At 47.1% G+C, this 25,841-nt stretch overlaps 1 protein-coding gene across 8 annotated transcripts in view; it reads right to left on the reverse strand.

Annotated features, from left to right (window-relative positions):
• ANKRD11 (ankyrin repeat domain containing 11) overlaps nt 1–16,519 on the reverse strand; it is a 190,401-nt gene extending 173,882 nt beyond the window's left edge. For 6 of the 8 annotated variants that reach the window (XM_072819608.1, XM_072819605.1, XM_072819607.1 and 3 more), the window contains exon 1: nt 16,376–16,518. The gene's annotated coding sequence lies outside the window, so the exon portion shown is untranslated. Of the gene's footprint in view, nt 1–8,056; nt 8,123–11,078; nt 11,651–16,375 lie in introns of those variants that run through there. The other 2 variants (XM_072819604.1, XM_072819609.1) reach the window with 2 other exon arrangements.
• Nucleotides 16,520–25,841: the final 9,322 nt, after the last annotated feature.

Below are 25,841 nucleotides of genomic sequence, written 5' to 3' on the forward strand. Positions count from 1 at the left end.
GTATTCGGCAATATCCAATTTATTATGGCTTCAAAAAAAATTTAATGGTTTAACATACAGAGTGCTTAATAAGCTGGTTTTGAGTTTTACTTTGTTTTTAAAGATATGTTTGTTTATTTGAAAGAGGGTGAGGGGCAGAATCTTCAAGCATACTCCCTGCTGAGTGCAGAGCTCAACTCTGGGCTCCAGCCCACAAACCATGACATCACGACCTGAGCCAAAACCAAGATACTCAACTGCCTGAGCCACTCAGGCACCCCAAGTTTAACTTTCTCAGGAATGGTTCCTAACCAGTCTTTGCCAGGACACAAAACATCAGTGGGCACAGCTCAGTGGCCTGCTCAGCCAGCCTGGACTTGGGACTGTGGGGGAATAGCACACAGGCCGGCCCTCAGGGATGGCAGGCACAAGCCAAGAAACATCCCCATGACTCAAGAGCTGTGCTTCTATAGCCAGGGTCCAACAAACAGGAGTGCACCTATGAACCATCACCCTAACAGTGTGAATGCAACAACGACAAAGAAAAAAACAAAAAGGAGAGGATAAGTAAAGCCAGATTCTTGGGATGTATTTTTCTACTGAAATCTCTCAGGGACCTGGTGGCTCAGTGGTTGAGCGTCTCCCTCAAGCTCAGGTCCTGGGATTGAGTCCCACATCAGGTTCCCCACAGGGAGCCTGCTTCTCCCTCTGCCTGTGTCTCTGCCTCTCTCTCTGCCTCTCGTAAATAAATAAAATCTTTAAAAAGAAAGAAATCTCTCAAATCTACATAAAACTAAGACATCCTATTCCAAACATCTTAGCAGAAAAGAAAGACCAATACACCATCTCCATCCCACCTGAAAACATTCCCACTTGGCCCACCAAGTCAGCAGACACAATGTCCCAAAGTGACCAGCTCTCAGGCAGGCCTCACAGACTGCCCCCAAGAAGCAACCTGGAGGTCTTTCTCACATAAGTAGTGTCCGTGTACCCTTGAATCCTTGCTGTACTCAACAGTCACACCAGCTGGAGGCTTCCCCCTTGGGACTACACTCTCTCCTCACACCTGATGGCTGGTGGATAACAGTTCTCAGCACATTTCTAACACCATCAACAACAACCAACAGTTTCTTCCTAGGAAATCTGCATCAGGATTTCTCATAAATGAATCTCTATGCTTAATGAAAATCCTTATTCTCATAACTCTCACATCAAAGAACCACATCTCAAGGAAAGGAAACCTTCATTGTTGTCACGTTTTCTGCAATGAGGTAGGATGGAAAACTAAACGTGCACAAACTGAGCCATCCTCCACAGACATACATGGGCCCTATGTGAAATGACCCAAATCAGGTAAACAGCCCATCTTTGAGAAACATATGGACAATGTATTAACCTGCTCCCATAGTCCTTAGGAGTTCTGGGTATCAGGTAACTGACCTCAGGACAGAGTAGTGTCCCTAGAAGAACAAGTATTACCAGGCAGGTCTGTCTCCTGTATAAAACAAATGTGACTTGATATAAAAAATATCTCACTACTCAGAAATGACTTTTCATAAAACTGAGGACTATTTTAAGCAGCCTGAAAAAAACTACTTCCTTAGCCTAATCAACACTTGATGCTCAGTTTTGTATAAATTCAGTTTACAGACTATATCTGACTGTTTACCTTCTAAAGCATAGTCATGTACAGATATACTAACACTCCAGCAACAGACAGGGCAAAAAGCAGAAGTGGTCAGAGGTGGTGAGCCATATGGACTTTAGAGAACTCCAACCAAAGGTGTCAGAAAAATCCACTGGCCTCGCCCTGTTTAGGAGGTTTTTAGATGGCATTTCTAGTACTAAGTAAGCACTGGTGAGGTCTTACAGTGATCTTTTTTTTTCCCCCAGCTTTATTGAAAAATAATTGACTTACATCTCTGTGTAAGTTTCAGGCATACAGCATGGTGGCTTGTTTAGAGATATTACAGGAGAGGTTCAAGTAGATATCACAAAAAGAGAAAGAAAAAACTCAGGACTTACTCTTAACCACTGTGCTATAGATCACAGAGCAGTGTCTGCTCTCTTCACCATGTCATCCATCACATCCCTAAAACTTATTTATAACTGGAAATTTGTACCTTTTGCCCACCTTTTTCTAGTTCTGCCTCCTGTACTCTGGTAACCACAAGCCTGGTCTCTTTTTCTGAGTTTGGTTTTTGTTTTTGTTTTTTTAGATTCCAAACATAAGTGAGACTATACAGTATTTCTCTTTCTCTGCCTGACTTCACTGAGCACAATGGTTTCAAGGTCCATCCGTGTTGCCATAAATGGAAGATTTCCTCAACTGCTTTACGGATAATATTTCATTGTACATATACAATATAAACCACAACTTCTTTATCCATTCACCCGCCGATGGGACACTTAAGTTGTCTGCCCCTCTTGGCTAATGTAAATAATTCTGCAATGCATGTAGGGTGCAGATATCTTTTCACGTTAGCATTTTCACTTCCTTTGGATATGTTCCTAGAAGTGGGATTGCTAGATCATATGGCAATTCTATTTTTATTTTTGGAGGACCCTCCATACCATTTTCCATAATGGCTGAACCAATTTACATTCCCACTAGCAGTGCACAAGGGTCTTCTCTTCCCCCCAACCACACCAATATGTGTTATCACTCACGTTTTTTTATGATAGCCATTTTAGCAGATGCGAGGCAGTATCTCATTGTTTTGATTTGCATTTCCCTGTTGTCTTTCCCTGTATCTGTTGGCCTTTCATAGATCTTTGGAGAAATGTCTACTCAGGTTCTTTGCCCATTTTTTAACTGCATTATTTGAGTTTGTTTTCTTTTCTTTTGCTATGCAGTTATAGGAGTTTTTATTTTTATTTTTTGTATATTAACCCACCATCAAATATATACTTTGCAAATATTTTCTCCCTTTCCATAAGCTGCCCTTTCATTTTGTTGATGGTTCCCTTAGCTGTGCATGAACTTCTTTTGAAGAAAGCTCCATTGTGCAGCCTGGGTGGCTCAGCAGTTTAGCGCCTACCTTTGGCCCAGGGCGTGAACCTGGAGACCAGGGATCAAGTCCCACGTCAGGCTCCCTGCATGGAGCCTGCTTCTCCCTCTGCCTGTGTCTCTGCCTCTCTCTCTGTCTCTCATGAATGAATAAATAAAATCTTTTAAAAAATAAAAATTAAAAATAAAGAAAGCTCCATGAGTCAAGAGAGGACACAAGCGATATAACATGATGCTAACAAAACATTAACATAAACTCACTAACATCTGGAACAAACTAGACTTTTACATTTTACAACCCAAAGAGTAATTTTTATTGCTTGATTAGATTATAACACTTGAGAAATAGGCCCATACAGGAATGAAAACTTAAAACCACTCAGTTACACCATGCACCTGAAATCATAGCCCTCAAAAGTATCCATGGACAAACAATAACAAGTCAGCCTCACCTAGGGTAAGAACAGCCATGACCTCAAGAGTGCTCCATCCCATCCCCCATCCCTGCTGTGACCGGCACAGTCACCAAACACTGGAGCTAGGGACACCAGTAATTTATAAATCCAGACTGCATTGCTCTGTAGCTTCTAAATGCAGTCTGCTAATCAAGAAAGGACGAGTGGCAAGAAAGACCAAGGAGAGGAGAGGACAGAAGAGGGGAGGGGAGGTAATAGGGGAAGGGAAGAGAGGAGAGGAGTGAAAGAACTGAACCAGTGGCAGAATTAGCTCTGTGACAGTGTTAACTATAAAAAAAAAAATTTCTCTCCATCAAAGAAACTCCAGCTGTCAACCAGTGAAAAGGTAAAATGCAGCAAAGTTACAGAGGGATTGGTATCAAGGGGATTTAGCAGAACTAAGGCAAGTTTAAAAGTAAACAGAAGGAAGTAAACACACCACACACAGGCAGGCCACCCTTGGCCCTGAGGCAACTCCCTTTATTAGCGCCCCGCCCAGGGCACCTGCAATGGTCAGGCTGTCCAAAACATTTACTTTTGCTCTCCATTTATTTCTGCATCTGCAATCAAACTACATTCAATTTAGACTCCTGACAGAAACAGTACAGTCCACAGAGACAGCCACCCAACAGAAAGCTGTCTAAGCCAGATGCCCTGAAATTCACTATTGCTCAAACCAAAGACAGACACTAGGACAAAGCTCTTCTACCCCAGCACATAGTAAATAGTGCTGTAACAGAGCAGGATAAAGCCTACATTTTACCGACTCGAAGTAACTCAGGAATACTCTCACACTACTAAATATGTTTGGCACATGTTTAACATATTAAGTATTTCTTACATGGAATATATTTCCTGATAGGTATTATTCTCTGGCCATAAGCCTCTTTTCTTAAGTCATTAACTTGAAAGATTGAGCTGTCATGCAAATATTAATCAAATACCTATTAATATGTGTATTGATATATGTAAAATACAAAACAAACACAAGTCCAACATAAGTCTAACAAAAACAAAGTACAGGGTGCCTGGCTGGCTCAGTCAGGGGAGCATGTGACTCTTGACCTCAGGGTTTTAACCCTGCCCATGTTACAGTACAGGGTTGTAACCCCTGTACACCATTCTGGGTGTAGAGATTACTCAAAAAATAAAATCGGGGCACCTGGGTGGCTCCATCAGTTAAGCGTGTGACTTTGGCTCAGGTCATGATCTCAGGGTCCTGGGATTGAGCCCCGTGTCATGCTCAGCATGGAGACTGCTTCTCCCTCTCCCTCTCCTTGTGCTCTTTCTCTCAAATAATAAAACCTTTTAAAAAATAAAATATAATCTTAAAAGAAAAGTCTAACAAAGTATTTGAGCAAGTAACAAGATAGCAAATACCTTCCTTCTATGCTGACTGTACCAGCAGGCTACTTCAGCCTCCCAATCTCTGGCCCCTCCTATATATGAACCCCAAGCTACTATCCCTGGCATGCAGTTTATACTGTCTTAGCCAAGACTCTGTCTTGAACATGAGAGGTCCAGACTCCTGGCCTCTGCCCGTCAGACTGCACCATGAGAACAGGAGCATACAGGTTTCTCACAGGTGCAGAGGTCCCATCGCATCTAGTGTGCCATGCTACAGGCACAAGACCATACCCAAGCCCCCTCCTGCCTCTCTTCCATCACCTCTGTCTCTTCACAAGACTGTCCATCACTTGTATGCCCCATTCCATCTGCTCTGAATCAACTCATCTCTCATTTTCTACCATTTCTATACGAACACATATTAGCAAACCACCACCTCCTCTAAGTCTTCACAACTTGCTTACCCAGCCCACCTGAAGAGCCCCCTCCATTACGAGGCTCCTCAGATCCTCTTAGGAACGTCTTGGACCACACCACCCCCTCTCTGTTGACAGAACCTCCTTCTCTTGCCTACAACACTCCCCCCTCATTGACAGACCTTCCGCCAGGCTCTCCTCACTGCACTTCACTCCCTAGTTACTTCTGTGATAGGCATTTCAGCCACTCCTTTGAGCTTGAGCTTTATTCCTACAACAAATTTTAAATCCCATCATCCATTTCTAATTAGCTGTTTTATATTTTTCCCTGGAAAACAGTGTTCCTACTTTCTGCAATAGTGCCTCTGGTGAGAATTCTTTTAAACCTGCTTATTTGTCCGAAAGTGGAGGGCAGTGGGGTGAAGGACAAACAAGACACGTGGGTGACCTAGCATTCACCTGCCTCCAGGAGCACTGCCACTCTTAGATACCATCCTTCCTCGTGTCGTGACTTCCCACATTCAGGCACAGGTTCTCCCAGAGCCAGTCTGACCTCCATCGGGCCTGTCTACCAGCGTCACACTCGGACACACCACCTCCTGCCACAGAGCAGGGAATACCACCTTCTCAGCAGGCCCAGTCTTACACAACTGGAGTCCAGTCCGTTTTCCCAGCTTTATCTGCTACTATTTTTTTAAGGGCTACATGTTCTAACAGGTCTAGCTGACATTTCCACATTACAGCCTATCTCCCAGTGCTTCCCACAGTCCATGACGGCCTCACCCTGCTTCCTACACACCGATAGCTCACTGATTCTTAAATAACACTTCCTCCAGGACATCTCCCATCCAGACTTCCAAATCAGACAGGCTTTCTCTCCCCTGTGCTCCCTCACCTCCACCCCTGACCCAAGGACCTCTTCTTCCTCCCCAGGCTCAGGGCAGGGCCAGATCTCAGTGCTCCTTGGCATCCCACGCCACATCCTAGCAGCGTGAGCAACAGTGACTACATCAGTGTAACATGGGAAAAGCTAGGTTCACCTGGTCCCGGAAGTCTCCTCCATAAACCAGGTTATTCACTCCACTTGCAAAAAGATACATAATTGTTCTCCTACTACACAGCAGTCCACCTCTGGAAAAGTAATCAGACGTACAGCCCTTTGTAACTGTGCCAAATGGGTGAATGGTTACAAAGATGTAAAAACAAAGACTGTACTTTTCAAAACTGCCAAAGTCATGAAAAACAAGGAAAGACCTGAGAAACTATTACAGACAGGAAGAGACTAAAGAGACATAACTAAATGGAATATAGGATCCTAGAACAGCAAAAGAATGTTAGAAGAAAAATGAGTGAAATCCAAATGAAGACTGGGATTTAATTAATAGTAATGTACAGGGATACCTGGATAGCTCAGTTGGGCATCTGCCTTCAGCTCAGTCATGTTCTCAGGGTCCTGGGATCAAGTCCCACATCAGGCTCCCTGCTCAAAGAGGGTCTGCTTTTCCCTCTCCCTCTGTCCCACCACACCCTGGTACGTTCTCTATTCTCCCAAAATAAATAAATAAAATCTTTAAAAAATAACAATAATAATGTACCAATGTGGACTTCTCAGCTTTGACAACCTCAGCATTGTTATGTGAAATCTTACCATTCAAGAACCTGGATAAAGAATAGAATGGAATTCATCCATTCTATTACTTCTACCATGTGCACCACTTCTGTAAATATAATTATTCCAAAATAAATAAAATAAAATAAAATAAAATAAAATAAAATAAAATAAAATAAAATAAAATAAAATAAAATAAAATATAAAATAAAATAAAATAAAATAAAATAAAATAAAATAAAATAAAATAAAATAAAATATAAAATAAAATAAAAAAAAGCAAAACCTCATGAAGGACATGTATTCCCACCACACTAACTTCCTATCAATGCAGAGTCTTCCCAAGGCCAAGACAGTTCTGGTGAACTGAGGCAAGCGCACCAGAGCCACCTGCACAATAACTTAATCCAAGCTCAGGTGTTACGACCACATTCATGGAAAATCTAGTGTGGCCAGCTGAACACTGCTCCCAAAGAGTCCCTATTCTAATCCCTGGAACTTGTGGGTATTTTAGGTCACACAGCAAAGGGGAATTAAGGTTGCAGATGGAATTATGTAGTCTAATCAGCAGACAGGGAGTGTATCCTGGATTATCAGGGTGGGCCCAATGTAATCACAAGGGTCCTCAAAAGTGGAAGAGGGTGCAGGAGAGTATAAAGGAGATGTCAGGGATCCCTGGGTGGCGCAGCGGTTTGGCGCCTGCCTTTTTTTGGCCCAGGGCACAATCCTGAAGACCCGGGATCGAATCCCACGTCGGGCTCCCGGTGCATGGAGCCTGCTTCTCCCTCTGCCTATGTCTCTGCCTCTCTCTCTCTCTCGTGACTATCATAAATAAAATAAAAAAATAAATAATAAAAAATAAATAAAAATAAAAAGGAGATGTCACACCGGAAGGTCAGAGATGCAACACTGCTGATGGAGAAAGGGGCCAGAGGCCAAGGAATGTGAACAGCCTCTAAAAGATGAAAGAGGATAGGAAACAGCCTCCCCCCTGGAGCCCTTAGGAGGAACCAGCCCTGCCGACACCCTGATTTTAGCCCAGGGAAATTCACATCAGGCTTCTAATCTACAGAGCTTTAAAATAATAAACCTGTATTGTTTTAAAGCACTAAGTTTGTAGTAAAAGTGAGCAGTGGCACCACTGAAATACAGCAACACAAGCGTTTCTCCAAATTCTGAGGGCATGTTGTCTTCCTCCACCCTTCACATCCTCTTGTGTCACCTCTCTAACATAACATACCTTCCACCATCTTCTGTTCCCCATCTCCCTGGAGCCAACACATTTGGGGACTTCAGAGAAAACTACCTAGGAAAGGGGAAAGGAGTAGGTTAAATAGGACAAAGATGCTTTCCCCAACTAATACTTCACTGTGCCATTCGTCTCTACTTAAATATCTCTTTTCAAAACATTAAAACTACTTCAGCACAGTCGTCTTTTACAAGTCAATCATCTGATGAGAAGCCAAGTTTAGCAGAATCAGATGTAAGCACTTCACTAAACAGAAAGTTCCCAAATAAATTCCATTAAGGTTGCATCTGCTGAAAATTAATCAGTGAAAGCACATATCATTTTTCTAAGCTTCATACTAAAAGACAAAGGACACAATTCAAAGATTACTCAAGCATTGGAGAAAAATTTTCCTACAAGAAAACGTTTTAAGTGTTAGCATATTTAATGTATTAATCGCTAACCTAAGAAACTTCAAATCTCAGATGAACTATTCTCAAAGTAATGGAAATACCCATGAAGGTAATCCAAATCCTCTACCTCTAGCAAAGAAAAAAAATTCACAAAGCCTTGGGACCCCTGGGTGGCTCTGGTTGAGCATCTGCCTTAGATCAGAGCGTGATCCCAGAGTCCTGGGATCGAATCCCCTATTGGGCTCCTTGCATGGAGCCTGCTTCTCCTGTCTCTACCTCTCTCTCTGCCCCTCTCTGTCTCTCCTAAGTAAATAAGTAAAACCTTAAAAAAAAATTTTTTTTCACAAAGCCTACACACTCCTTGAAATGAGAACCACCTGAAGGACTACGGAACACTTAAGACACTGAAGCTTCTTGGCAGTTTAGACCCATAAGGCTGGGCTTTCTTTTTCATCATCCAAAAGGTGAGGTGTTTTTTTTTTCTCCTTCTCCTTCTCCTTCTCCTGTGGTCTGCATGTTCTATAATCAGCCAGGCATTTTTGTGTTTTTTTTTGGTTTTTTTTTTTAAAAAAGGGGGAAGCCCGGGTGGCTCAGCAGTTTAGCACCGCCTTCACCCCAGGGTTTGATCCTGGAGACCCAGGATCGAGTCCCATGTCAGGCTCCCTGCATGGAGCCTGCTTCTCCCACTGCCTGCATCTCTGTCTCTCTGTGTCTCTCATGAATAAATAAGAAATCTTTAAAAAAAAAAAAAAATCCTTCAAGAGTGTTGCTTTGGATTTTCTTGTTGTTGTTGTTTTATTTTTACTTCCTGTTTTACAGGATGTAAAACCACATTTAGAAACGGTGGTGCATGCCAGCAAGGCTTCACCTCTCAAGAGTAATAAGGTTCTTCACTACTTCTCTCACCTTCTCTATTTAAGATAAGTTTACTCAGTTATAGCTATAATGATTTCAAGTTGACATCATCACCCAGAATTAAGTGAAAGTCTTACTTTGCTACATATGAGTGCAGTAGAAAATAAAACAATCAGAACTCTGGCCAAAACCTTAAAAACCAGGGGCACCTGGGTGGCTCTGTGGTTAAGCGTCTGCCTTCAGCTCAGACGATCCCAGCCTTCAGCTCAGTGACTCTGGGGTCCTGAGACTGAGTCCTGCATCCGGCTCCCCGCAGGGAGCCTGCTTCTCCCTCTGCCTATGTCTCTGCCTCTCATGAATAAATCAGAATCTTTACCAAAAAAAAAAAAAAAAAACACTTAAAAACCAAGCACCCTAGGCAAACTTCTCATTACTTAGAAATATTCACTATTCCAGGACATTAGCATTCTAGCTCTGGCGCCTGCCATCAGGAGGAGGGAGGAAAGGGGCACTCTCTATCAATGCCCTGAGAAAAACTATTTGCTACACGTTAGATGAAAACTAACCTCTGATATCACAAAGTTATTAAGCATTTACAGGTTAAATTTCTTCTAGCCATTCTAAAAGGTCACATTTTAGGGCACCTGGGTGGCTCAGCAGTTGAGCATCTGCCTTTGGCTCAGTTTGTGATCCCGGGGTCCAGGGACAGAGTCCCACATCAGACTCCTCATGGGAGCCTGCTTCTCCCTCTACCTGAATCTCTGCCCTTCTCTCTCTCTCTCTCTCTCTCTATCTCTCATGAATAAATAAATTCTTTAAAAAATATAAAATTAAAAAAAAATAAAAAATATAAAATTTAAAAAAAGGTTTTAGAGAGTTAAACAAGTAACTGGAAGGCAGAGGGATTTCATCATTTTTATTTAACCTTGACAAAAAAATTCTGATTTTCAAAATGTTTTATGTTGAGAAAAGGCCAACATTTTTATATAGTGAACCAATGCATACTGGTCTCTTTACAAGTGGAAAAAGAGTGCCTACAGATTTTCAGGATAATAAATAATTCACCGCACAGATGCCAAGGGCAGAGCTGGCAACCTGGGTCTTACCCTCGGCCAGCCAGTAAAGACACTGTAATTCCCACAACCACCTCAACCTAGGTTGGGGGTGGTGGTGTCCAACAAGCCTCGGCCCAGCAACAGAATTTCCAGTCCTTTCAGCCCTTGAAAACTTCAGCTGTATTAATGGGACAGACTTCTTTTATTTTCACACTGAAAACCCACTTAACTCTCTAGTCACTGAACCAACTTCAAACCTGTGGGATTTCTTAAGTTTGAGAATGGTGTCTCTAAATATTTTCAACCACAATCAATTCCCCTTACCCCTTACTGCCTAAAACGTTAAAACCACACAAATTCAGCAGCTATCCAAACCAAAAACTCAAGTGTCTATCACTCAATTATACCCATAATTAGTCTTTTCAAAATCAACCTTTCTGGGGCACCTGGGTGGCTCAGTGGTTGAGCGTCTGCCTTTGGCTCAGGTCATGATCCTGGGGTTCTGGAATCAAGTCCCACATCAGGCTCCCCACAGGGAATCTGCTTCTCCCTCTATGTCTCTGCCTTTCTCTTTCATGAATAAATGAATAAAATTTTACAAAAAAAAAAAAAAAAGGCAACCTTTCTGCCAATTACATAACATTACAAGACATAAGCAGGGGAAAATAACACACAACTCCATTCTGGTGTATTTCCCTCCAGAGAGATTACCTTTTTCTTCATAAGGCAGCCGACTCTTGATCTGGGCTCAGGTCATGAACTCAGGAAAGTGGGATCCAGCCCCTCTTCTGGCTCTGGGTTCAGCAGGGAGTCGGCTTGAGATTCTCTCCCTTTCTCTCAACCTCTTCCCCCACTTGTCCATCTCTCATTCTCTCTCAAAATAAAATAAATAGGGACCCCTGGGTGGTTCAGCAGTAGAGTGTCTGCCTTCGGCCCAGGGGTTATCCTAGAGTCCTGGGATTGAGTCCCACATTGGGTTTCCTGCATGGGGCCTGCTTCTCTTTCTGCTTGTGCCTCTGCCTTTCTCTCTCTGTGTGTCTATCACAAATAAATAAAATCTCTAAAACAAAATTAATGAAATATTTTTAAATTCTAAAATTGGGGTCAGGGCAGCCCAGGTGGCTCAGCGGTTTAGCACTGCCTTCAGCCCAGGGTGTGATCCTGGAGACCCGGGATCGAGTCCCACATCGGGCTCCCTGCATGGAGCCTGCTTCTCCCTCTGCCTGTGTCTCTGCCTCTCTCTCTCTCTGATGAATAAATAAATAAAATCTAAAAATAAAAATAAAAACAAAATTGGGGTCCAAGGGATATTAAGAGGCCACCTCCATTCTGGAGAATTTATATTTGAACAGAATCTGTGGCCTCAAAGCTCAGGAACTTTTTTATTACAATAGCTTGGGAGGTTCAAATAAAAAAAAAAAAAAGTAGGATAAAATGCTTAAATTTTCCAAGTACTCCACTATCATAATAAACCACTGCTTAGGGGATCCCTGGGTGGCTCAGTGGTTTAACACCTCCCTTTGGCCCAGGGCGCGATCCTGGAGCCCCGGGATCGAGTCCCACATTGGGCTCCTGGCATGGAGCCTGCCTCTCCCTCTGCCTGTGTCTCTGCCTCTCTCTATGTCTATCATAAATAAATAAAATCTTTAAAAAATAAAAATAAAAAAATAAACCACTGCTTATGTTACAAGGGGACAGAAGGTGCTTAAAGTTCTAAATGAAATACAGCAGCAGCAAAACTACACTCAGTAAGCCTTCATCTTGGCCCCAAAAGCAGCAGTCCTACTAAAGTGCTTCGAAGGTTTTTTTTTTTTCTTCCCACAAAGACAACTATTCCATTAATTATTTTCCTTTATCTCTTGTGCCATCTGTAAAAGCCATGTCCCACACCTTGACCTAGATTATAAAGGAAACCTTACTTTGAGGACAAATGGGAATGTGGCTGAAATCATCACCTAGCATCATTCCTAGTCAATCAAATAAATCAAAGTTCATGATCCCAAGTGTATCCTTTCAAAATCACTGAAACACTTCCAAAGACAGTCTTTAAACAATTCAACAGATATTTCTGGAGCCAATTCTATGACTACTGTCATACCCTAGACTGGCCCCCTAAGTGATCACAGACCATCCTTTTTTTTTTTTTTTTTTAAGATTTTATATATTTATTCATGAGACATACAAAGAGAGAGAGAGAGAGAGAGAGAGAGAGAGAGAATGGCAGATACACAGGCAGAGGGAGAAACAGGGTCCATGCAGGAAGCCTGATGTGGGAGTCGATCCCGGGTCTCCAGGATCATGCCCTGGGCTGAAGTCGGCACTAAACCGCTGAGCCACCGGGGCTGCCCCATCCCTATTTTCATTAAGCATCCAGTCCCTTCTTTCACAGGGACAGATGAAAACCAAGTGTTACCCATTTGATCAATCTTGTTATAAGTTCTATGTGGCTTTAACAAGGTGGGATGGCACATTCCTTGGAAATGATGATTAAGAAGGTTAAGAGAAAGCATTATTTAACTAAGACCCAAAGGCTAAGTGGGAATTGCCTTGTAGATTTGGAGAGGGGAGGATCTGCAGAGGCACCAATGATGGACACACAGCAGGACCCTGGTCCAGAGGATCAGCATGTGTCGAGGTCGTAGGAGAATAAGGCCCACCCATGTCCCAATCTAGGAAATGGTAGGCCAATGTACCCAGAACATCAGGAGTTTATAGAGTGGCAGTGGATCACAGAGGTGGTTTGGCAGGGGAGGGACCATACAACCAGGGTTAGGACCTTACCATAAAAATAACATCTGTAGTTCTGGTACATATATAAAACACTATTTTTAAAAAGTATTAACTGTGGAGGAGGAGCAGAGCAGAGTTAAGCACAGAAGGATAACAAAAACAGACATGGAAACACAGCTCTGTCTGACTTAGCTCAAAAGATACCAAGAATAAGATCCATCCAACAGAAAAGGAGCCACTTCATAACAGAAACGTCTTCATTAGAATTAACAAAGTTGTCTTTAAAGTGAATCATTTCCTAAGCCTTTTAGGCCTTCTGTGCTGATTATTTCTAAATGTCTGAGTTCCAGGAGCTGAGGATTAATACTCTCTCTTTCATATAGCTTTAAGATAAAACTGGAAAAGGTGAAATGCACAAAAATTTCATTTGAAATACAATCAAGAAAACACATACTGAAAATTTTTAAGACAAAAACTTTTAGCATTTGAGTTCAATCTTTTTTAGGAAGTTTATCAAGCAGGCCAAGCTCAACCCCCACAGAGCACGGACTAAACAGCAGTAATAAACTGACACAGCATGCAATCAGACAAGCAATGCATCCTCATTTTCACCTATTAACTAACAAATATCTTGCTATTAAAGAAAGCTCATCCATTACACTTACCACGTGAGGGATGAAGGGACTTACACGAGGTAATGGACAGATCAAAACACTTATTTTGGCAACAAATGCAGATTATGCTCTGAACCAGCATTTACTGACACTGTCTAATTATGTTATTTAATTGATAATGGGCTCATTGCCCATATGTAAAATAACGCCCCTGTTATATTAGATAAAACATAACCCTACTACATCAAATATACTTAAAAAACCAAGGCATACAAAGGTGCTTGAAAAATATTCTCCAATACAAATTTAACTCAATGTGTGGAAAGTTCTACTTGTCACAGTATCCACATTGTAATTACAGCTAACATGACAGCCACTAGTCATAAGCAGCCCATCTGGTTTAGAGAGATGAAAGGCACTGCCAGGGCAATGTGATTAGCATGGCTAGTCCACAGAGGGTCTAGAGAAGAACATCTGACAGGGCAACACAAGTAAGAAAGCAGACACAAAGTGAGAGCTGCAAATGAACTCAAGACTATGTGACATCTTTAAAAACAAACTTCTGGTAAAACTTCTCGATATTCTTTCGCCATTAAAAAATATATTTAGAATTTAAAAACCTCTCAACGTTTCAGATTTAGATCAAATTCAGCAATATTTGGGGGCAGCTGAGAGACACGCACAAAGGACAGAAAAATGTCATAGTTCCTTGGTCTTTGTTTCCTCCCATCCCATTCAGGAGGGCCAGCCTATCACAGGAGATCCGGCTCCTCAACACAAAACTACAGAGAGACCAGCAGCTGAATGGAGGGTGGGGGAGGAAACACCACCATAGGGATCCAATTCAAGGGTCACAATCAAAGTTGAGCAAGATGTTTTTCCTTTTTCTTTTTTTAACTACAGTTTCAAAGTAGTATCACAGCACTTGTGCAATCAGTCTCAAAAGACATAAAACAGAACAAGTCTTCCCAGACAGCAACATTTAGTAAGAGAAATCAAGGTCCCAAAGGCATCAAATACATCGTCTCAGGGTCTCTGATTTAGAACTATTCAAGTTATGCCATTGACTGGGTTTGCACAAACCAAAAATAGCAACTGTGTCAATGGCACTTTTTCCACCAGCAGTATCATGTTACATCGTTTTTGCTGAATGCCTCTCATCAATCCTCCATAGGTACCAAAATATTCTAAGTTTTCCCATTCGACAACTGTGCACACTTTCACTCCTAGGTTGAAATGGAATGTTAAGTGTATTACTCAAATCGCTTTAGAAACTCTCACCTTACAAGAAAGCCCGGAATTTCATTTTTCTACCGGGAAATCTGCAAAACCATCCCGTTCTTGGAATGGGATATAAAACCTCCTATAACCTGTGGAAATCACGAAATCCGGGCATACTGCATACTAACTGGTTTTCAAAGAACAGGGTCCTCCTGGGCCAGCTTCGTCTTCCAAAGTCCCTTCCAAAAAAACCCTGGGAGCCGGGAGACAAGACGAGCTCTCCAAAAGAACAACAAAAGCAGAAAACCTGGTTGGGGCACCAGGAAAAGAGCAGACCTCAAGAAAAACGAGGGCCCGTCCACCTCCCCGCACAGCCAAGACAAGAGATTCAACAGCACAATCCCTCTTTGAGAGGGGACTGAATCCATGTGGCAAGGCCAACCACACACACACACACACACACACACACACGCACGCACACACACTCGCACTCGCACTCACAGCTACCGCCCTGCCAGGGGATGATGAAATGAGGAACGGAAATTAACATTTCAGGCAACGTCTCACATTGTTCCTTGAGGCCAAGGACTGCTGTTGCAGCCGCCACCGCCACCGCTTCCCTCCCACCCGCCCCCCGGTCCCGCCTCCCCTCCCCCCGAGACGACACCCCCGCGCCGCTGCCCCGCATTCCTGCCCCTCCGCGGGCCCACGCGCGCCGCCTGCACCCCCGGCGCCCCCACTCTCCCTTCACGACTCGGGCTCGCCCGCCCCCTCCGGCTCGGAGCCCGAGAGCCGCCTGCTCCCGTTTCAAAACAGTGATAATAATAGGGACGCTGGGAATAACAACTACAACCCACAGCGCGGAGGCCCCCGCCCCGGGTCAGAGGTCGGCGCACCCGCACCCCAGGCGCCCGGGGCCCCCGCCCCCCGAGCGCAGCCTCCAGCCCTCGCGGCAGCCCCGGGCCGCCCCGGCCCCCCCGGCGCGCTGCACGGCCGCCGGGCCCCCCGCCCCGCCCGGAGACCCCCGTCTGTCCCCTCGCGGCGGCCCCCGGCGCCCAGCCCCACCCGGAGCCCCACCCGGAGCCCCTCGCGGCCGCCCCCGGGCCCCCCGGCCCATCGGGAGACCCTCGCGGCGGCCCCGAGCCCCCCAGGAGCCCCGGGAGCCCCCCTCGCGGCCACCCGGGCCCCCCAGGCCAGCCCGAAACCGCCAGTCGGGCCCTCACGGCGGCCCAGGCGGCCCAGGCGCCCCAGGAGCCCCCGGAGCCCGCGTCAGCCGCTCACGGCGGCCCGGACCCCCCGGAGCCCCAGGTCGGCCCCTCAGGCCCCCGGGCCCGCCGGCGCCCGTCGCGCTGCTCCGCCCGGAGGGGAGGCCTGCAGGCCGCACGGCGGCCCCGTGCCCCCGCGCCCGCCCCGACCCCCGGCCCGGCCCGCGGCGGCTCTCACCGGCTCCCGGCTGCACTGCTCCGCGGGCTCCGCGGGCTCAGCGGCGGCGCGCGGGCGAGGCCATGCAGCCCCGGCCCGTCTCCCGGCCCGAGCGGGAAGGCGGCGGCGGCGGGCTCCGAGCGCCGGCGAAGCGGCGAGGCCGGCGGGAGGCGAGCCCGCCCCTCGGGCGCGGCCAGGCTCGGGCGGCGCCGCGGCGGCGCGGGCGCTCACTGAAGGGACGTCGGGCCGCGCGCTCGGCGGCGGCGCCTCCCCGCCTGGGGCCCTCGCTCCATCGCGCTCCGGCTCCGCGGCCTCTGGCTCCGGGACCCGGCGGCGGCTGCGGCGGGCGCCGGCCGCATGAGACGCCGCCGCCCATTGGCCCGCCGTATCCGCCTCCGCCATTGGCCCGCTGCGGCCGGGCACAGGGCTGCGCACGTCACGGCGTCGGGGAGGAAGTGCGCCGGCGGGGGTGAAGGGGCGGTGGCAAGAGGGGCCGCGGCGGTGACAGGCCGGGGGCGGGGCCAGGAGGACGTCCGGGGACGGATTGGTCAAGGTCGTGCGTCCCGGGCGCACGGCACGCTGGGGCAACGAGCAGCTGGATTGGCTGCTGGCGCCGAGGGGAGGGAGGGCCTTTTGTTCTCGGAGGCGACGATTGGTCTCTCCAAATGCCGGAAGCGACGAGGGGGATGGCCGAAAGACGGGGTCTGGCATCCACCGAGCGGGAAGACGAGGTGTCCCGAGGGCGGCCGCGGCGCTCATGCACGGTCCCCGAGCCGCGTCCCCGGGGGACGCGAGTGGCTGTGGCTCCCTGGGTGAGCCGGGCACCTCCTCGGGAGAGTGGCCTGCAAAGTGGGTAAAATGCAGGCTGGCGACCCCACGCTCGTGTCAACCTGCACGGGAGAGTCAGGGGTCAGCACGTAGTGTGACCACGCTCCTCCGTGGGAAGGGTTGAGAGCCACTGACCTTCGCCGGTCACATCCTCCCTACAGGGAATTTGCCTGGGAAACAGTCGGACGAGGTGAAAACGAAGCCGTGTAACAAAAACAGCTGCAAGTGAGAACTGCAGCGGGGAAAGAAGTGCAGGGAGAGGGGAAGTGTCGCCGGGGACAAGGCCCGGGTTGGCGGAGCTCGGGCGGGATCCGAGGACCAGGGGGGGCCCGGGGAGGTGGCTTGAGGAAGAGGCGAGTAAGTCGTGGGAGAATATTCTAGGTCTGCTGCCCAGGATAGCTTATGGCCACACAGGAAGCACCAGAGATGTGGCTAGTCCGAAATGACAGGTGCTGTGAGTATAAAATACACGCCAGGTTCCTTTTTTCTTTCCTTTTTTTTTTTTTAAGATTTTATTTATGTATTCATAAGAGACACACAGAGAGAGGCAGAGTCACAGGCAGAGGGAAAAGCAGGCTCCCTGTAGGGAGCCGGATGCAGGAATCCATGCGGGATCACGGCCTGCCAACCGCTAAGCCACCCAGGCGTCCCAGGTTCCTTTTTTCCTTTAACATTTTACCTATTCAGGGATTCCTGGGTGGCGCAGCGGTTTAGCGCCTGCCTTTGGCCCAGAGCGCGATCCTGGAGACCCGGGATTGAATCCCACGTCGGGCTCCCGGTGCATGGAGCCTGCTTCTCTCTCTGCCTGTGTCTCTGCCTCTCTCTCTCTCTCTCTCTGTGACTATCATAAATAAATTAAAAATTAAAAAAAAAAAAAAAACATTTTACCTATGCATCGGAGAGAGAGCGAGCAGGGGGATGTGCAGAGGGAAAAGCAGATGCCCCAGAGCAAAGAGCCCGAGATCCTGACCTCAGCCGAAAGCAGACGCTTGCCCACTGAGCCACCCCGGCACCCCAAAATACACACCAGATTTCAAAGACTTAGCATGAAGAAGAAGAGAACATAGGATATCTCATGAGTACTTTTTGTATTTATTACATGTGGATAGTCGTTTGGATAATGGCATTAAATATAGTGTGGGAATTAATTATATCTCTTTGTAATCATTGCTACAAGGAAGGTTTTTTCAAGATTTTATGTAGTTTGAGAGAGAGCATGCACGAGGTAGGGAGGGGGTGGGGGCAGAGGAAGAAATAGACTCCCTGCTGAGCAGGGAGCTGACCCCATCAGCCGCCGGGCTCCATCCCAGGACCCTGAGATCATGACCTGAGCTGAGGCACATGCTTCACTGACCTCACCAGCAGAGCCACCCAGGTGCCCCCCTGCTAGAAAATTTTAAATGATGCCGCAGCTGCATGCTGAGTCCTGGACAAAGGGGCAACCTAACTGGTGTCATTAAGGTAAAGAAAGGTGTGGTGGCTCAAGAGCCAGCATTCAACACACATACCTAAGGCTCTTAAGTTCCACCGTTTGAAGAACTATATTATATATGGGGTGATGGTGGCAGAGGAGGAGGTGCTGTTTAAGTTAATTGGTGAAGAACTCAGATACAATGACTTTTGAAGAGAACCACGGAGTGAAGAAGCAAGGCATGATTTGGGGAAGAGCACCCCAGATGGGATGGGAAGGAGCCCTACAAGCAGAGAGCAGAGTCCAAGCAAATGAGATAAAGGACGTGCCTGAGCAGAGGTCCTGAAGTGGAGTTGGGATCTCACCCAACTGAATGAAAAGGCAAGCCACCAGACTGTCGCGGGAAGATGAACCATGCACGACCTGGCCTCCCATCGAAGGCTTGCTGTGGAGATGACAAGAGCACAGAGAGGGCGGTGTGAAGGAGCAGTGCAATCCACAATCGTGAGACAGTTGGGTCTGAGGCGTGTTTTGAAGATAGAGTTGGCAAGATTCTGTGGGCTCTAAGAGAAAGAGAAGGGTCCAGGATGAAGTAGGCACTGGCCTGAAGGACTCCAATGGAGGTAGACATTTGGGCTCACATACTGAGAGTTCAGTTTCGTACGGTTAGGTCCAAGATGCTTGGGCCTCAGTGTGGATGACAGGTAGGTGGGGGCAAGCAGGTCACAACAGAGCGTGGAAAGATCACTGGGGCAGGTGGGGCCTCCCATGCACACAGGACGTTTAGCCTGCAGGCGACACCTGCCAGTGCAGGGCTTCCATCAGGAGGCACAGGAGCAACATCCTATTTTAGAGCAGCACGGGGGAATCCCTGGGTGGCTCAGCGTTTTAGCGCCTGCCTTTGGCCAAGGGCATGATCCTGGAGTCCCAGGATCGAGTCCCACATCGGGCTCCTGGCAGGGAGCCTGCTTCTCCCTCGGCCTGTGTGTCTGCCTCTCTCTCTGTGTCTCTCATGAATAAATAAATAAATCTTAAAAAAAAAAAAAAAAAAACAGCATGGAGGGTGAGACCATGACAAGAGGCCAAGTGAGAAGCTGTAGCAATAGTTGCCGAGAAGAGAGACACAGGAAGGGGGCTGGGGATGTGGTAAAGATGGCAGACTAGGAAAGCAGGGGCTGGGTGGCCTGAGCCAGGCAGCCAAACAGCCAGCAGGGCCACACCTTCCAGTATTCCCCTGGAAACTAGGAATTAAATTTTTACGGGACATTTCGATAAAAACCATTTGTCAAACATGTGGCCAAACAAAGCACATCAGATCCATAGACTCCTCCTCTTGATTCCCACAGGGAGTTCTGCAGGGCTTCCCAGGGAAGCCTGTTTGTTTTAGCGCAGTTACCTGGACCACCAGGAGATTCTGATGCAGGAAACCCAGTTCCTGCCAAAAGCAGTTACATCGCAGTATGTCTCTGTTCCCCTAAAATCAAAAGAAGCTAATTGTTGATTAAACATAAACCATCAGGGATCCCTGGGTGGCGCAGCGGTTTGGCGCCTGCCTTTGGCCCAGGGCGTGATCCTGGAGACCCGGGATCGAATCCCACGTCAGGCTCCCGGTGCATGGAGCCTGCTTCTCCCTCTGCCTGTGTCCCTGCGCCTCTCTCTCTCTCTGTGACTATCATAAATTTAAAAAAAAAAAAAATTGTGGAGGGAGGGGCACCTGGGTGGCTTAGTGTGTTAAGCACCCAACTCTTTATTTAAAAAAAAAAAAAAAAACATAAACCATCATGCAGAATTCAATAAAATACCAAAAAAAAAAAAAAAAAAAAAACATAAACCGTCAAAAAAAATGAGCCATCATATGTGGCTCTGGAAAACTCTAGTGCCCAGGTGATTCTTGATGCCCTCCCAGAGAAGAAATACTGTGTCCTATGTTTTGCTCCCAGCCCAAGGTACTCGACATGACTCTCCCCCCTCCCCTGGACACCACCCTTCTGCTATGGCCTGGGAGAGTGATGGGGCACCGGTGGGGCCCTTCTCTACCTTACAGAATTGCCAAAGGTCACTGCTAGAAGAGAGTCAGCCCAGCCACCTTGTTTGCTTTCTACTTCCTTTTCTATACAAGTGCAGAAGTGGCCAGAGCAGGGCCACATTCTGACACCTTCCCTCTGTCTCTTTCCTCATTATGATGGGGAAATAACTCATCCGGGTTTAGGCCCAGCCAGCCCACCCCCAGCCCGTGGTCAACCCCAGCTGGCCAGCATTCTTAGCATTAGAATTTGGAACCCCAGCCAGCTTTACAATAAATCATGACATGCTTTCCAGTTACCATAGCTTTGTGATGCACTGCTCTCCCAAACCTCAAGGGAAGGAGGCAAGATTCAGATGTTCCTTGGACCCCTGACCTCAGAACCACCAAAACTACCCCATAATATTTAACTGTATACCTAACCTTTTTATAGTCTACCAGGTCGTTTTGTTTTGTTTCCTTTTATTTTAAAGATTTTTTCTTTTTTGTTGTTGTTGTTGTTGTTGTTGTTTTGTTTTTAAGAAAGCATGCATGTGGGGCGCCTAGGTGGCACAGTGGTTGAGCTTCTGCCTTCAGCTCAGGTGGTGATACTAGGGTTCTGGGTTTGAGTTCAGCATCAGGCTCACTGCCCAGAGCCTGCTTCTCCCTCTACCTGTGTCTCTGCCTCTCTCTGTGTGTCTCTCATGAATAAATAAAATCTTTAAAAATGATAATAAAAAAAATCATGTGTACCCTCATGCAAGTGAGGGGAGGGACAGAAGAAAGAATCCCCAGGTAGACAGACTCCCCACTGAGTTTGGAGCCCACTGCCCATGAGGTCATGACCTGAGCAGAAACCAAGCATCAGTCACTCAACTGAGCCACCCAGGTGCCCCTAGTCTACCAATTTTTATGTAATTTTAAAATCTAAATATATGAGCTATTCTTTTCTTCAATCAGTTTCTCACAAATCCAACTAGAAAGGTTGAGAGTAAAAAATAAGTCTTCCTAAGACTTTTTCCTAGTGAGGGTGTCATAATATTGCATAATGTGTTTTATGTAATGAATGTCAGCTTGCAGAAAGCAAGGAGCTTACTCAGCTGGGAGGTGGATTGTGTACTCATTCAACAAATGCTGGGGTCCCTGCTGTGTTCTGGACAGTGTCACAGCAGGGACAGAACACAAATCTCTGAAACACTTTCATGGCCCAGACAGGATTTCAAAGATGGTCCTGTGGTTCTGCAGCTGGCATATGACATTCCAGAAGCTTTGGTGTGTGGCCATGGTCAGTAAATGACACTACACCCATCTGCAGCCCCTCTCAGTTTATGAAGGGAATCACAGATTTACTACCATAGAGACTTTGCCCTTGGAAATCCCTAGAAACTAGCCCCTGGGAATACAGTTGAGCTTTCCTGGGACAACAGCCCTCTGGCCTGTGCCAGCACTGGGAGTAACCACGATAGTCCATTCAGAACCTTTCACTAATGCTGAATCCAGTGAAGATTTCCTAACAAATTCCCCAAGTCGTCCCCAGAGACTTCAAGATGTCTTTAGCTGAAAAGGTACTCACAAAGGATAATCTTGAAACTAATCTGAGGGCAGCCCCGGTGGTGCAGCAGTTTGGCGCCGCCTGCAGCCTGGGGTGTGATCCTGGAGACCCAGGATCAAGTCCCACATCGGGCTCTCTGCATGAAGCCTACTTCTCCCTCTGCCTGTGTCTCTGCCTCTCTCTCTGTGTGTCTATGAATAAATAAAATCTTTAAAAAAAAAAAAACTAATCTGAGTAACCTTTTAAAAAATTTTTTTTCAGTAATCTCTATACCCAAGGTGGGACTCGAACTTATTACCCTGAGATCAAGAGTCACACTGCCAACTAAGTCAGCCAGGTGCCCCCATGTTCCCTTTTTAATTTAATGAAACCCATATATATCTTTTTTTTTAAATATTTATTTCAGAGAAAGAATGTGTGCTTGAGCAGGTGGAGGGGCAGAGGGAGAGTCCTGAAGCTGACTTTCCACTAAACTGGGAGCCCTATGCCCTACCGGGCTCCATTAGAGGACCCAGTGATTGTGACAGTTTAAATCAAGAGTTGGTTACTCAAATGATTGAGCCACCCAGGAGCCCCAAATTCACAAATCTTTGTTAAAATAATTCTAATGATGTTAGAATAGCCATGATTAACACCATGGGTTCATTCACCAAGTGTGGTCCAGGAGCCCCAGGGGTCCCCCAAGACCCTCTGTGGGGGTCAGCAAAGAGTCTGACAGTTTCGAGGGCATGGCTGCAGGCTGTTGACAGAGGTAGCTGTTCTCAAGAGGGCAATAAAGAGGGCAGCCCGGGTGGCTCAGCGGTTTACCGCTGCCTTAAGTCCAGGGCCTGATCCTGGAGACCTAGGATTAGTCCCGTGTCAGGCTCCCTGCATGGAGTCTGCTTTTCCCTCTGCCTCTCTCTCTCTCTCTCTCTCTCTCTCTCCCTCTCTCTCATAAATAAATAAATAAATACAAACCTTGATTTAAAAAAAAAAAGAAGGCAATAAAAGTCACTGGGGTCTGGAAGATTAAGTTACATGTCCCTAGACTCGTTGGAAGGTGTACAAGGTGGGCAGCCCTGGTGGCTCAGTGGTCTAGCGCCTGCCTTCGGCCCAGGAGACCCTGGATCAAGTCCCATGTCGGGCTCCCTGCATGGAGCCTGCTTCTCCCTCTGCCTCTGTGTGTGTGTGTGTGTCTCTCATGAATAAATAAATAAAAATTTTAAAATATTTTTAAAAAAAGGAAGGTGTACAAGGTAACAAGGGAGAAAGAAGTAGTCCCATTGAGTAGTAGCACACAGTGTGGACAAATGGTGAAAAGCAGTGAGCCAAGATAGAGAACCACCAGGCTTTTTAGCAGCTTGGGAGCTAACGGATGGCCCCTGGAGCTGTCCTGCAGGTCACTTATGCACCTGCCTGGTGGTGAGCAACAGAGACTTCTGGAGGTAGGTTTGCTCTGCGGTATGACCAGGCCACAGGAACCCAGATGCCAGTCACTCGGCACTTTCCTGGAGAAGGCAGCCTGGGAATGCTCACTCACTCTCCCTCACCAGCTCTCTGGGTGTAGAGGGTGCTTTATGGGTATACATACCTGTCAAAACATGATTACACATACTGGGGACAGCAGAGATGTTCAGTATTATAGGAATTAGCAAATTGTGTCACTGAAACTCAGCTTTGCACCTTTAAAAAGTATTCAGAAAATGAAAGGATAGATGTCATAGGAGTTAAATAAAGAAATGCTACTGGGCGGCTCCTGTGTCTCAGCATTGAATGCTGGAGGTACCCCCCGCCACCACCACCCCCCCCGCAGTGGGCCTGCACATAGCACCTATACTGTCCAGCAAGCATGGCTCCTCGAGCCCACACACCCCAGACCTCCCAGAGAAACGCTTTAGTCCCTTCCTTCTGCCCAGAGGTGGATCATAAACATAGTCTATGGGCTCTGTTTCATTTTGTTTATTCTGTTTACGAAACTGTAACCTCATGTAGGATTGCCTTAGGGCCCAAGTAACAAATGAACTGTCAAACAAAATATGCGTAAAACAGCAGGGACAGAGATGTGGCCAAACCCAAATTGCATGCTTCGATTTCAGGAAAGTTTAAAGCCAAAGCACCCTCCTCTCTACAGATAATTTCCAACTTAACCTGACCAGCTCTAAGGCCTCCTCCAACCAGGGCTGGCTGTGAATTCCAGAAACACAGGATCCTCTGGGGAAAACAGCTAAGTGTACCACAGGGAGGGTCTGGCGCCTCGCTGCAATCTGCTGGTATGTGTCTGTAATATCCAATGATCCGTGGGGGAAGGGGGCTGAAGCGAGACCCGGTTCAAATTCTTTGTAGAAGTGGTCACCTTGCCCTCTGTCAAATCAGCCTGTAAATTACAGTGAAACAGACCCTGCCTGAAACTGTTCCTCTCACACCTGTGCCTGGTGGCTGCTACCCCAGCTGGCTTGTCCTACAGGGGGGCTGGTTGAGTACTCGGCCCTTCTCTAAGCAAGGGCAGTCATGTGCTGCTGACCCCGTGATCATTCGGCCACCAAGATAAACATGAGGCCACCCCAAGCTTTCCTGTGCCTCTGAGAAATGAGCTCCCTGCAACCTGTCTATCCCATTCCCCCCCACCCCCCACCCCCACCCCCTGCATCCAAGCATATCCTCCTGGTTGGGCTCTTACAAGCCCTGCCCTCCCCCTTCCCCACTTCTGGTCAAAAGGATGTTCATAAAACAGACCAATCAGTCTCCAGCTCAAACTCCTCTACACCCTCCTCCCACTTGAGCATGGAGGCAGGGTCCTCACAGCAGGGGCAGAGCCCAGCACCCCCCCCCCCCCCCCGCACACTGTTGCCCACAAGGGTGCTGGTCCCTCCGCTTTAGCTCCCGGAAGTCTGCCCTGACCATCTCATCTCATGCTTTCCTCTTCTCACATGCCATGTGCTTTGCTGGTTTGGTTGACTCTTGTTTCTCACTAGGATGGATGCTCACTGAGGACAAGCATCCATTTGTTCACTGCTGTGTCCTCAGCACCAAAGACCCAGAGTGTCTCTTAAGGGAAATTCCATTTTATCCCATAAAAATCTACTTTTTTCTCCAGTTCTTTCATTTTCTGCAACTGCTTTGAGGGCCTCTCACCACCTCCCCCAGAAACTACCCCCACCTGCCCAAGGCACCCCTCCTCCCCTCTTTTCTTCATCTTTGCTTTGGGACCAGTAACAGCTTTGAGGGGGTCTTTCCCTCACCCTTCTTTATCTCATCCTTTCTTTGACCTGTTTTTGTCCTTTCTCTTTTTGTTCTGTGTTACAGAACCTCCGGGAATGAGCTAGCAATCTCTGAGAAGAGGGAGTTGGAAGTTCTAAGTGAACAAAGGCAGGCTGGCAGAAGAGGCAGGGGTGTGTGGGAACATTTGCTTGTCGCTGTGCCTTGTCCAAATTCAGTGCAGTTCATGGGAACTTCTACAGAACACGTCCACCCCTGATCTGCTGAAAGGCTGTAAAAGTCACAGACCTCTAGGGTCCAGGCCCAACCAGCTGGTGGGGACAGAAGGGCACAGAGACCTCGTACTGTCCTCCTTCTGGGGGACAACATGCTCTGTCCAACCCCAAGAAATGGAATCACCCTGCTGACAATTGCTAGCTGTAGATTAGAGTGGAGACACAGCTGATTGATCACAGCCACATCCCAGAAACAATCAAGCAGAGGATCCTATTGGTTACGT

The sequence above is a fragment of the Canis lupus genome, chromosome 3 (genome assembly GCF_048164855.1).
Source record: "Canis lupus baileyi chromosome 3, mCanLup2.hap1, whole genome shotgun sequence".
Lineage (NCBI taxonomy): Eukaryota > Metazoa > Chordata > Mammalia > Carnivora > Canidae > Canis > Canis lupus.